The sequence below is a fragment of the Euprymna scolopes genome, chromosome 23, assembly GCF_053919585.1.
Source record: "Euprymna scolopes isolate OS-2025 chromosome 23, ASM5391958v1, whole genome shotgun sequence".
NCBI classification, from domain to species: Eukaryota; Metazoa; Mollusca; class Cephalopoda; order Sepiida; family Sepiolidae; genus Euprymna; species Euprymna scolopes.
Genome location: NC_136504.1, coordinates 13,417,713 through 13,432,331, shown reverse-complemented (window position 1 = coordinate 13,432,331; position 14,619 = coordinate 13,417,713). Strand labels below are relative to the sequence as shown.

Sequence of the window (14,619 nt, the reverse complement as noted above, 5' to 3'; positions counted from 1 at the left end):
GGTTCCCCAGAGAACGATTTTGCGGCCATTAGTTATTTGCGTAACACTCTTAGGTATGGCCGAAAATCATATATTAGTAATACGGCTGACACATATAGCACGGATAATCAAAAGCTCGAGCGATGCTGCCCATTCAAAACAGGATGTCGATTGCGTATACTAGTGGACTGGAGACACCAATAACAGTTTAGTGCTGGAAATTTTCAAGTCCTACAATACAAACGTGTTAACACAACGACATTACTCTGAAACACGGGGGGGGGGTTGAAATTCTTCTATCCAAACCAATACGATATATGAGGGTAGACATAAACAACGATACATTCTTTTCTTCACGCATCACGATGGTGGCAACAATGTGCAATGATTCACTGGCTGGACTTATCAGAAAAAGAATCGAGAAACTATGTTGATACAAGAAATTTTTCTTAAGTCGATTGAACTATTGATTCCTGCTGTAGTCACCGTCTAGTACGAAGCTGACATTGAAGATTAAGGCAATCGAATGACGTTACACATAGATTGCTGGAATGAAGGAATTGTTCTTTATTATATGGATAAGCTAAGACTCTATTCCTTTAGAAAAAGGCAGGAGGGACACAGCGATATACAGTTTACATTGCTTTTTTCTATGATGAATTCAACGCTTTTTTAACCAGGCTTTCCTGTAGAATAATTTGTCTTTGGCTGCAAAATATACCCTAGTTTCCGATATTATTTCTTAATTGGGACCAAATCTCTTTCCTAAGAGCATTTTTAGGTCTGTAATTAATCAGTAGTCACTGGGTGCAGATCTGATGAATAGGGTGGGTGCGGAAGCATTTCGTAATGGAATTCATGTAGTTTTGATACCGTTATAACTGAAATTGACGCTATATGTATTGTCTTGATACAAGAGCATATTTTTCTTCGCTTGATTTTGGTGATTTCTTTCTTTAAATAATAATGCTATATAAAATTCGCTGTTGATGTTTCTTCGTTTCTCAAAGTAATTGATGAACAAAATACTTTTCGCATCGCCAAATATGGAAGCCAAAACCTTGCTTGCCGATGTTTACATCTTTGGTCGGCTTTCGACTGCTGCTGTCCACTCAGCTGACTGCCAGTCGGGTTTCGAAATTACGAATGTTTGACCCATTGTTGCGTTATGATGCTTAAATTTCGTTATGTTGCGTTGAAATAGTTGCAAAATACGACATTGACGCATTGTTGTTTTTGATCGAATATGAGCCAACGCGACACCCACTTTGAACAGATTTCTCATGAACAAAAACGTGTAAAATGGTGAATACACTGCCTTTAGTTGATGTATTATTTTTTATATTTTCTGAGACAACAGCTAAATTTTGACGGCCATTAGCGTTAAGCATCATTTGTGTCCGTACAATCGTGTTTAAAGTCAGCTTAACTGTATTTTTGGACGAAACAAAATCCGAATAAGACTTATTATTTTCTCATCAGAAATGCTTTATCAACACATGAATTTCAGATTTTTTTTCATCGTTTTGAAAAATTGCAACAATATTAGCTTCACTTAAATCACTGTAAAATAACAATCCAATTGCGTTCAAATTTTGACAGGTGTCATTTGAAGATGAGTATTTATAAAAATCTTATGGATGTTTTATTAGTGGTGCCATGTATATAAATTTGATACGTTTATAAGATACCGTTTCACCGGGAGAACACACACATTTTTTTAGCTCATTTCAAAAAAAAGATTTCAGATTTATTAACTATACATGCGTACAATTGGTTCGTCCCAAGACGAATACAGCATAGTTGAGAAAACATGACAATATATGAAGACAAATAATATCACGCTGATATTGAAATAGTTTTACTATAAAGTTTGTACACGATTTATGCCGAGGAATCTCGATAATAGTTGATGATATCTATGGCGTGTAATATGTGTTGAGGCTATAAAAAAAGTCTCCCAAATTGTACATCTATCGGACTGTCGATGAGAGAAACCGTCTATAGGTTGATGTGACTCTTATTATTTTGTTTATTTTTAAGCATATTTTGAGCTGAGAAATACGTCTACTAGTATAAATGTAATTAAAAAACACATACAGAGAAATTATATATATATATATATATATATATATATATATATATATATATATATATATATATATATATATATATATATACATCTCTGACTTGATTAACAAGGACTGTATCCATTCGGCTACGGTTAACCGTGTGAAATGACGTTGAAATTAATCATTTTCTTTTTAAATGTTTTTTACGTCAGTCAGTGTGATCTAATCATTATATGATGATCTATGCTTATACGCACACACACACACACACACACACACACACACACACACACACACATATATATATATATATATATATATATATATATATATATATATATATATATATATGAAATGGTTGACCCATTCAAATAAGACAGATGATGAGGGGAGGTTTTCTCATGATTTTGCCATTGCTTATGACCTCACTCAGATTGTTCGTGAACCCACCCGTGTGCCCGATACACCCGGTCAATATGCAAGCCTCCAAGACCTTTTTCTCTCAACTTCCCCTGAGCTATGTTCATGTTCCGTTCATTCTCCTCTAGGATCCTCCGACCACTCCGTCGTATCAGTTAACATAAAAACGAAATGTAAGAAGTCCCCAGACGTACCTCTCCACCGTACTGTATACCAATACTCTATGGCTGACTGGGATAGCTTCCGTACATTCATATCTGATTTACATCTGCACTCCATGTTTAAAAAGGAAGTGTCCTCTATAGTATCAGATCTGATCGAATGATTAATTGTAGGTATAGACCAATTCATACCATCTAAAAAATTCCAACAAAAACCTAACAGCCAGCCATGGTTCTCCCCAGAATGTGCTGCTGTTATCGCGCACAGAAATCACTTTTTCCATAGCTACCAACGTAATAGATGCACTGAGACTAAAGCTGCTTTCAGGACTGCCAGCAACCATTGTAAAAGAGTAATAAAAAATGCAAGAGAACTATATGCCCAGTCTGTTAAATCCAAGGTAGCTGATCAGCGGCTTGGTTCCCACCAGTTTTGGCAAATAACAAATAGGATCCTGAACAGAAGTGTGTGTTCTATCCCAACCATTATCAATGGACCAGAGGTCATCTCGTCAGCGTCAGACAATGCCAAACTATTTGCACAGAACTTTGCAGCTAATTCTACCCTATGCGACGAAGGCCATCAACTCCCCATATTTCCTCCTATAACACAGAACAAGCTAGGTAACATACAAATATCCGTGCATGAGGTCGCCAAGCTAATCAAGAACCTAGATTCCAGTACAGCAACTGGCCCTGATGGAATCCCAATTATAGTGTTAAAAAAGCTTCAACCAGAACATGCTCCCATACTTACGAAACTGTTTAAGCGCTGCCTTAAGGAGAAGTGCTTTCCGACTCCCTGGAAGACCTCATCAGTTTGCCCTGTATTTAAGAATTCAGGTGATAAGTCATCTCCCTCTCAGTACAGACCAATAAGTCTCCTGTTTGTTATGAGTAAGTTGCTGGAATCCATATTAAGTAGAGAAATAGTCAACCACCTCAGCAGGAATAACCTTCTTAGTGACAAACAATATGGTTTCCTCTCTGCAATATCTACCGCAGATGTGCTGACGGTTATATCCCACAGGATTAGTGAATCTCTTGACAAAGCTTCCTTTCTAGGACAATTGCTCTTGACATATCAAAGGCCTTCGACAAGGTATGGCATAAGGGTCTACTTCACAAGATTTCCAGCTACGGTATAACTGGAAATGTTTTCTCAATCATTAAATCATTTCTCTCCGATAGGCTCATAAGAGTAGTGGTAGATGGACAAAAATCGGAGGCCTGCAATATAAATGCTGGAGTCCCTCAGGGGTCAATCCTAGGCCCAACTCTCTTTCTGATCTACATCAATTACCTCCCTAAACACATACTTAAATCATTCGTTGACATCTATGCTGATGACACGACCATCTACGGCAACACATCAAAGGCCGTAAATGACAAAGTTCTCTCTGATTCTCTCTCCTCTGATCTCGACCGCATGGTTCAGTGGGGGAAGATGTGGCTGGTTACCTTTAATGCATCCAAAACCAAACTCCTATCCTTACATCATCAACGCTCTGATCCCCATCTGGCATCAATTGCGATGGATGGCTCTCGTCTGGGAGAGGCCCCGTGTTTTGACAAGCTTCTAGGTTTGACCTTTACTCCTGATCTGAAATGGAACACGTACATGAAGTCAATTGCCAAGGTTGCTGGAAAGATGGTGGGATCCTTCTACCGCTCCAGAAGATATCTCACTACTGATGCAATTCTCTATCTATATAAAAGTCAAGTACGTCCAAGGATGGAATACTGTTGCCATATCTGGGCAGGAGCTGCAAAAAACAGCCTATCCTGCCTTGACAGAGTACAAAATATACTGTGGCTTAGTGGGGGATGCCCTTTTCTCTACCCTGCAACCTCTCTCCCACAGAAGAGACGTTGCGAGCCTATCCTTGTTTTATCGTTATTTCCATGGCAGGTGCTCGTCTGAACTCCAATCTCTGGTCCCCCCTCACCAATCTTTCACGAAAAACACCCATCTAGCCAAATCCACTGTGAAAAATTTCCCCCACTCTTTATCTGTGCCTAAATCAAAACGTGGATTCCATGAACAAAGCTTCTTTCTTAGAACTGCACGCCTGTGGAACTCTGTTCCATCTGCCTGCTTCCTACCGGACTACAACTTGGATGTGTTCAAGTCCAATGTTAACAAATTCCTAATGAACCGCCCCCTTAAGTAAATACTTCATCAAATCTCTACACTAACGTAATGTACTTGCAATAACCTTTATCCCTGAGTGGCTTCCGGGCCTTGATAAGTTGTGATCACTGTGTAAAAAAAAAAAAAAAATATATATATATATATATATATATTCTATTTCGACGTATGACCTTCCACCGCAACTAAGTTGCTCAGAAATCCACACGGATGATTTTTTATAGTGGTTAAGGCTTTGTGTAGAACCAAGTAGTCTTTTTGGTATTACTGCTAACCTTTGTCGGTGCAGATGAGTGCCACAAAACAGAGAATACAGTAGACCACATGGTTTTTACATCAGAGTTTCTTTCTTTTAGTTGTATGTCTTAACGAAGACTAGGGATGCATCTCTCCCAGTGAATTAATACGCCCCAAATAGAAACCTGGACATTTTTACGACTCGACTACACACACACACACACATTATATATATATATATATATATATATATATATATATATATATATATATATATATATATACTCTTAATTTGGTTTTTCATAAGCAGTAATATGTTGCTACATAGTCATGAGCATGCTTCGGTCGGCTAGTTAAAGCCTGTAACTAAAGACCTTTTCAGACGATACAGCTTATACGAAAGCAAAGTTTGTTAACTTAAAAAAACTCATGATATACTACACATAAAATACAAAAAATATCTATAAAAAGGCCGAAACAATTGTACGCATATGTAGTTTTAACATTTTAAACTTTCTAAACTTTGCATTCGTATAAGCTGTGTCGTCTGAATATGTCTTTAGGTATTGATACCTAGCTGGCCGAAACATACTTATGACTGTACAGCAATATATTACTGCTTATGTAAAAACAAATAAAGAGTATACTCAGCTCTACTCCGGCATTGAGCACTCTTGTATTAACCTCGTTAAAATTTGTTGGTTACTTAAACTCAGGAAACAATAACCTCAGATATATATATATAGCAAAAATGGTAATTAGTAAAAACCGGAGGAGAGTGCTCAATACTATTGCAGAGCAAATATATATATTTATTACCGTTTTATCTGCTTAGGTACACATGCTTCAGTTACCGAATCGTATCAATGATCCAATAACTTTAAACTTTACAGAAATGTTTTTTTTTTTTTTACAAGGTGGTCACCACTTATCAAGGCCCGGAAGCCACTCAGGGATAAGGGTTTTTGTAAGTACAGTACGTTAGTGTGGATATTTAGAGTGCCTACTTAAGGGGGCAGTTCATCAGGAATTTGTTAACGTTGGACTTGAAGACATCCAAGTTGTAGTCAGGAGGGAAGCAGGCAGACAGAACAGAGTTCCACAGGCGTGCAGTTCTAAGAAAGAAGCTTTGTTCATGGAATCTACGTTTTGATTTAGGCATAGATAAAGAGTGGTGAAAGTTTTTGACAGTGGATTCAGCTAGACGGGTGTTTTTTGTAAAGGATTGGCGAGGGGGGGACCAGAGATTGAAGTTCAGACGAGCACCTGCCATGGAAATAACGATAAAACAAAGATATGCTTGCAACGTCTCTTCTGTGGGAGAGAGGTAGCAGGGAAGAGAAGGGGCATCCCCCACTAAGCCACGAAGTCTATTTTGTACTCTGTCAAGGCAGGATAGGCTGTATTTAGCAGCTCCTGCCCAGATATGGCAGCAGTATTCCATCCTTGGACGTACTTGGCTTTTATATAGATAGAGAATTGCATCAGTAGTGAGATATCTTCTGGAGCGGTAGAAGGATCCCACCATCTTTCCAGCAACCTTGGCAACAGACTTGATGTACGTGTTCCATTTCAGATCAGGAGTGAAGGTCACGCCCAGAAGTTTGTCAAAACATGGGGCTTCTCCCAGACGAGAGCCATCCATTTCAATTGATGCCAGATGGGGATCAGAGCGTTGATGATGTAAAGATAGGAGTTTGGTTTTAGATGCATTAAAGGTAACCAGCCACATCTTCCCCCACTGAACCACTCGTTCGAGATCAGAGGAGAGAGAATCAGAGAGAGTTTTATCATTTACAGCCTTTAATGTGTTACTGTAGATGGTCGTGTCATCAGCATAGATGTCAACGAATGATTTTAGTATGTGTTTAGGGAGATCATTGATGTAGATCAGAAAGAGAGTTGGGCCCAGGATGGACCCTTGAGGGACTACAGCATTAATACTGCAGGCCTCCGATTTTTGTCCATCAACCACTACTCTTATGAGCCTATCAGAGAGAAATGATTTAATGATAGGGAGAATATTTCCAGTTATACCGTAGCTGGAGATCTTGTGAAGTAGGAAAAAAAAAAGATATTAAAAGAAGCACAAAAAGGGGAAAAATAATTTCAATTCTAATTCGACATCAGCAGCAGTTAAGTTTTAAGATTTAAGAAAAATTGGAAGGTGGTAAGGGGTGAGGGGGGTTAAAATATTAAACCAGACACGGATAGGAATAGGAGGGGGGAAGAGAGAGAACGGATGAAAAAGAAAGGCGTAAGATATATATATATATATATATATATATATATATATATATATATATATATATATATATATATATAGTTAATAAAACATGTTAAAAACACTTTGAAAAAGAGTTAAAAACATATTTAATCTGAAAAAGAAACACTTAATAAGTGGATAGTCCTTAATCCACGAAGTTTCGAAAAAATGCTTTCTTTCTCATCAGAGAGTAGGAATTAGCAAAATGCGGGATCGGATTTTGCATACAAAAGTATTTGGTGAAACTGCAAATAAGTCAAAGATATTACTTGATAACAAAAAGTGGTTTTTAATCCGTAAAATTTGGCAGCAATTCTTTCGATTTTCTTTTGTTCTCTATGAGAGTTGATAGGGAGTTCATTTGTTAAGATTTCTGAGTGAGGTTGGTCTTCAGAGGAAATAGACGCTTTAAGTTTATTTTTAATGCTTAAGTCATGGTGATAAGTCTTCCACCTTATATTTTTTGGAAAGTGTTCAAAGCGAGAACAAATTTGTGCATATATTCTTGTTGGGTAGGAATAGGGATATTTTTGGCAGACAGAGGAATGTGTTCCTTTTCAAACATATCTGGAGAGAATAAAAAGCTCACCCAAGCGGGAGCTTATAATAAAATAAAAATTACAATTAAATCTACCAAAATGATCCAAGATGGTAAAACTAACGTAAATTATAAATATTAAAGAATTGATATTTATAAAGTAATTGCAACCAGATGTAAAAGCTCGATAAAACCAAATAGGAGATAGAGCTTATAATAAAAGCAAATGCCTAATAAAACATGTTAAAAAACACTTTGAAAAAGAGTTAAAAACATATTTAATCTGAAAAGGAAACACTTAATAAGTGGATAGTCCTTAATCCGCAGAGTTTCGAAGAAATACTTTCCTTCTCATCAGAGGGTAGGAATTAGCAAAATGCGGGATCGGATTTTGCATATAAAAATATTTGATGAAACTGCAAGTAAGTCAAAGATTTTACTTGCAGACAAAAAGTGAAGCAGAGGAAATATGGTGAAGAAAAAGGTGATTACACGTGAATGGATAGTCTGATGAAAGGTAAATTATCCAATGACGGTAAAATCCAAAAATATAAATCCAAGAAAGTTAATTGAATTTCCATTCGCACAAGTAAAATCCAAGGAAATCACGTAATTGGAGGATGGTCCAAAATATTTCAAAAGGCCGAAATCCATGGAATAATTCACAAATATGTACAAGGAAAAGGGGAAAAAATTCCAGTAATATTAATAAAAGAAAAATAAGATATGCGTTTGACACGGCTGCCGAGACAAAATGTAATCAGGAAAGATCAGTGAAGAAGAAGAGAATAAATCAATGAAGAAGAAGAGAAAAAAAATTAAATGGTGATAGAATTAAATATAAAATAGAAAAGCAAATGTCAAAATGATCCAGAAAAAATGATGTAAAAAGGCGCGAAAAATATAAAGCAAAAAGTAGGTCAACTGAAATGTACAGTTTATTACTTAAGAAAATGTCAGCAAGTGTTGTTAAAAGATACTAAATGGAATAAATAAATAAGTAAATAAATTAATGAATAAAAAATAAATAATAAATAAAAAAAAACAAAAAATAGAATATAAAATAAAAAATCTTCTGTAATTAATATTATGATCAAATCGGGTGTCTATAAAATAAAATGTACTCATACTTCGAATGACAGTAAAAATTTTATTTATGAACATAGTGATATATATATCTATAATATAAAGCTGAATGTCTGTGTGTGTGTGTGTGTGTGTGTGTGTGTGTGTGTGTGTGTGTGTGTGTGTGTGTGTGGTCACGAATAGGCTCATATATGGTTGACTATTTTAAAAAACTGATTACATATAATGATAGAAGATGTATCGAGACACAGGAATGGGTATGTTTGATCTGGCAGAACGGTGGTTCATTAAAATTGTGGGATCTGCGTTCGCGCCTGGTCCACAAAGTATGGAAATGAAAAATTTAAAAATAAAAAAAAACGTTTACAAGTGTTTTTGATATAGCTGTACATAAGAATACTTTGATAAGTATGTTTTAGGGATGGTATAATAAAATTGTGGGGTCTGCGTTCGCGCCTGACCTCCATAGAATGGAAATAGGCACAAACTTTAATAAAGACTTTTCATATCTATCTGCATAGGTATACTTTGATAATTATGTTTCAGTTTGAAGAAATATGGTATAATAAATTATGGGGTGTTCGTTCGCGCCTGACCTCCATAGAATGGAAATATGTCACAAAGTGTAACAAGGTTTTTTAATATAGATCCACAGAATATTGTGATAAGTGTTTCAGTGTGAACAGGTATGGTATAATAAATTATGGGGTTTATCTATTTTATTTTTACTTTCATCATATTTTGCTTTGGTTTTAATACCCCCAAATTCGAAGCTATCTCTTTACAACCCTTCCTTTTCATAACCTATCATACTTTCATAAATCAGAATCCATTTTCTGTAGGCTGCTTTTGAACCCAGTCAACGACGGGTACTTTTGCTAGTATATATATATATATATATATATATATATATATATATATATATATATATATTAGTCCCCGTGCAAAAGAGCAGGACACAAAATGTTTTAAATAATAATAGAATAACAATAACAAACACTTTCGCTGGCGAGGACTACTATTGACCGTAACCAGTTATACAATCCTTTTAAAATTTTCATCTCTATTTTTCTCGTTATGTACTGAGTATTTGTTAATGAAACCTGTATGAAATATGTTCCTTATTAAATTTTAAAGATTTTCTATTCTGAAAGAAGTTTTTAAAAAATTTAATCTAAAATTTATTTTTTTAAAAAATCAGATTTTCTCATTATTCAGACCTGTATTACAAAGAGGGGGTTGCAAAAAATGAGTTATGGTATGAGGAAAAATACAAACTCAAACAGAGAGAATATTCAGACCTGTAATAATACAAAGAGGGGGTTGCAAAAATGAGTTGTGGTGTGAGGAGAAATACAAACTGAAATAGAGAGAATATTCAGACCTGTAATAATATAAAGAGGGGGTAGCAAAAATGAGTTGTGGTGTGAGGAGAAATACAAACTGAAACAGAGGGAATATTCAGACCTGTAATAATATAAAGAGGGGGTTGCAAAAATGAGTTGTGGTGTGAAAAGAAATATAAACTGAAATGGAGAGAAGGAGAGTTTTAAAATATGATCTTAAAAAGATACGATACAAGTTAGAAAAGCATTTCATCCAAGGCATAAAAATTGTTGAACAAAATGTTTTTACTATAGGCTTTAAAAATAAAGGTACAAGATTCAATTTGAAATTTATTTATCTTCAAAGTGCACTTTTATAAATTTTACAAAGTAAGGTATAAAAATTTGGATTTATTTCATGTAATGTACATATTGTTGCAATTTAAAAAACTTCATCTTTCATCTAGCAATTAATGATATAGATATAAAATTTTCAATGATTTTTTAAAAAGTGCAACAGAATGTATATTACCTAAAATAAATCGAAGGTAATTTTTTTATTCAATTTAAATTAAATTTTTATACCTTACTTTGTAAAATTTATAAAAGTGCACTTTGAAGATAAATACATTTCAAATTGAATCTTGTACCTTTATTTTTAAAGCCTATACTAAAAACATTTTGTTTAACAATTTTCATGCCTTGGATGAAATGCTTTTCTAACTTATATATATATATATATATATATATATATATATATATATATATATATATATATATATATATATATATATATATATATATATATATATATAAATTCACCTATCATCCAAGCTTAAACTAAAAAAATACATAAATAAACGACTTATCACGTTAAAAATGTGCTACCAGACAAACGTGTGTTCGTGTGTGCGTGTGTGTGTGTGTGTGCGTGCGTGCGTGCGTGTGTGTGTGTGTGTGTGCGAGAGAGAGAGAGGAGGAGGAGGAGAAGGAGGAGGGGGGCAGGCAAACAAAAAAAAAATCTAAATTTTCGGTTAAAGTAGAGTGAATTTTTTAGATCGCACGTTCAAAAGAAGCTGAAAATTCCCACCGTCAATTTAACCAGGATGTTTTTGAAATTTTCGAGTGTTACGATGAACGGAAGGAGCTTACCTCTAATGGTTGTCAAAAACGTAAATTATATAAGTCAGTAAATAAAAAGAAAACAATATATATATATATATATATATATATATATATATATATATATATATATATATATATATATATATATATAGTGGGGGGCAGCTTCGCCCGGGCGTAAAATACGCTTAATTATGATATTTTAATTTATCCAGATTGCGTTTATATTATTATAGAATCATGATTTTAACAGTAAAAAAAGTATGTAAGTGAACTCAGCTAGAATCAAAACCGAAATTATAGCATTCAAAGCTGGTAACGTTACCACCGTACCAACTTGACACGCACATGAACCACTGTACCAACTTGACACGCACATGAACCGATTAAAAATTAAAAATCAAAAATAAACTAAGATGAGTTCACAAAATATTTAACGATTTTTATTTCAATTTTTCCCCCTTTTTGACCCCCTAAAAACAACAATTTTAACCGGCTAAAGACACATAAAAGAACGGCCCGTAAAATAACCCAATCACTTGAGGCTCCTAGCGCCGCTATGTGACTTTTAGTTTCGGAAGAGATAGAGTTTGAAAATATGGCGACATACAAACAAATCGACACACAGACATATATATCGCTGTTTATATATATATATATATATATATATATATATATATATATATATATATATATATATATATATATTCATCAAATATATATATATATATTCATCAAATATATATATATATATATATATATATATATATATATATATATATATATATTCATCAAATGTAACAGTCAAGTAAAAATATCCGTGTTTGTTAAAATTCCGTGATTTTTTTTAAGTGGCACTTGACCTGAATGAAAATTCCCAATAATTCCAGGAAAACTTAGGTTTTGGGTTTTTGTTTTTTTTAATTTAATATTTCTTCCTTTGAAGCTTGTAATGCTGGGCATGGGGCAGCCAAACCAGCTGCCAACGAACAAACGTGGCTTTGTACGTGATCTTCTCGGAATATACAAGGGCAAATCGTCTACGAACAAATGGTGAACTGCTAAATGTCTGCATATATTGCCTTGAACCTGTTGAGATTGAACAAATGTGCAGCAATATTTCAATGGGTTAAAAAGTCTTTTTTTTATATAATAACTACATTTTATTAGTAAAAATATTGAAAGCAGTAAATTAAAATACACTTTAGTCACATAAATTAATATACGAAAATATAATTTTATGCGTAAATTTTCAGTATTTACTTCAACAGTGCTCAATACATAGGTAGTAATCCTGACGAATCTTCACGAGAATGAAACACGGAATATTCTGTGTAGCTTAATTGCCATGTATATCTTTCTAAATTACTATGCATATATATATATATATATATATATATATATATATATATATATATATATATATATATGATTACTTAATTTAATCGCATAAATTAATACACGAAAGTATAACTTTATGCGTAAACTTTAAGTATTTACTTCAACAGTGCTCAATACGTAGGTAGAGCTAGGTAGTAAGTTATAAAACATATATAGCAATTAAGTTACACAGAATATTCTGCGTTTCATCCACACTTGGATTCATCAGGCTTATGTGAGGATTTTGTTGTTGTCTCGTGTTTTTATATACGCACCTTCTATTGCGTTTTTAGTTAGCCAATCAGCTTTCTAGTTTTCTCCGCATCCTTCCTAATCAACCAATGAACAGGCACTTATCAAACGATGGGAGAAATGCATAACTGTGGGTGGTTCCTGTGTAGAGAAAGACTAATAACTGTGCCAAGTTTCGTTGCTCTACTGCTATAGGAAGTGGGTCAGGAGAATTACTTATTGCACGCCCTTGTAAATTTTTCTAATACTTCCAGATGAGTATGAGATCATATTTAGTAGTAAATGGAGAGAAGCGAAGACCATGTTGGAAGACGGTTGTTGCCACAATATACCAAACAATCTTCTCAAAAACATACATTAACCGAGAGATTATCTTTTTAATTTAACATGGCAATAACATGCGACACATTCAATTAAATATTTTACCTACAACCAGAGTTGCAGAGTTGGGATCAGATTCGAAGTAAGTCAAAGGTTTGGGAAGGAGTCAAAATCAGACTCGCAAAAATGCTCGGATTCGGGTTCTTTTAATCTCCGAAAAATCAACAGACAGCCTGAGTAATGGAAGACTAAAATAAACGAGTAAGTCGTATATGTTGGAATTCTATGAGTTTTAGTTGGAATTTTTTAATTTGAGGAACCAGAGTCGGACAATGTACCTTCAAACTCTGCATCCCTAACTAAAACTCTTAGCAACGTTTTGATAAAATTGTATGAGCATCGGGGATGAGTGTTAATTGGAATGCGAAAATTGATAGCAATGCTGCAGTAACGTCAACCTCCTCATCCGCAAAACATAATTCTTAAATGTGGCATCTTTCTCTAGATTGAATTACTGTTCATTCCCTTACTGATGTGTTATTCATTTTATTTTCATAATTTAATTTTTTTTCTTTTCAGATCAATTGACCCCTGGAATTGACCCCAGTCCCTATGATATGCACCATTTAACATTGTTTCAAGATGGATTTCGATTGTATTTCACAGAAATAAACGAAATTTAACATCGTTTACTGAATTGGCATTATTTTTTGTTTTATTTTTTTTTTATTTGTTTTGCTTCCTTTGTTTATTTCAAAAAAATTGACTTTTGTAAGCGAATGTTTTTACTGAGTAGAAGATAAACAGACGCCATGTTTGTTTAGTGAATAATATATTAGGTTGTCCAAAGTTCGTAAACACTTGTAAAAAATTGAAATTTTACTCGCCACGTAATAACAAAAAAAAAAAACTAAAATTCATCAAAATAAAAACCATCTTTTCCAAGATTGTCTGCGATTAATCTGCAAGCTTTCGGATCTGTTCAAAATATCATTCAGTCGGCTTCGAATCAAGGTTCTTGACGCTTCCTCGACTTATCAAGCGAGTCGAATCGGCAGCCGGCGTTGCATTGAGTGGAAAAGCGCGTAATCTGATAGAGCAGTCAGGATTGTAGGTTGAATGTGTCCGAACCTCAACTCCGTTCAGCTGTTCAAACTTGTCTTTGGTCTTCCTGGCGATGTGTGGCATGGCATTGTCCTGCACCATCAAAGAGCGCTTTCGGTTGATCAGAGCCGAGTACTTTTGCTTCAACTTTTCAAAGAACCGCTCCAGTTGTTAACAGTAAAGTTCGGCACTGACGATACGACC

General features: G+C 34.5%; 1 protein-coding gene across 1 annotated transcript in view; it reads left to right on the top strand.

Moving 5' to 3' along the window:
- Positions 1–14,008, top strand: part of LOC145245767 (uncharacterized) — a 103,901-nt gene extending 89,893 nt beyond the window's left edge. Inside the window, exon 3 of the mRNA XM_080107376.1 lies at positions 13,891–14,008. The gene's annotated coding sequence lies outside the window, so the exon portion shown is untranslated. The remainder of the gene's footprint in view (positions 1–13,890) is intronic.
- The last annotated feature ends 611 nt before the right edge of the window (positions 14,009–14,619 follow it).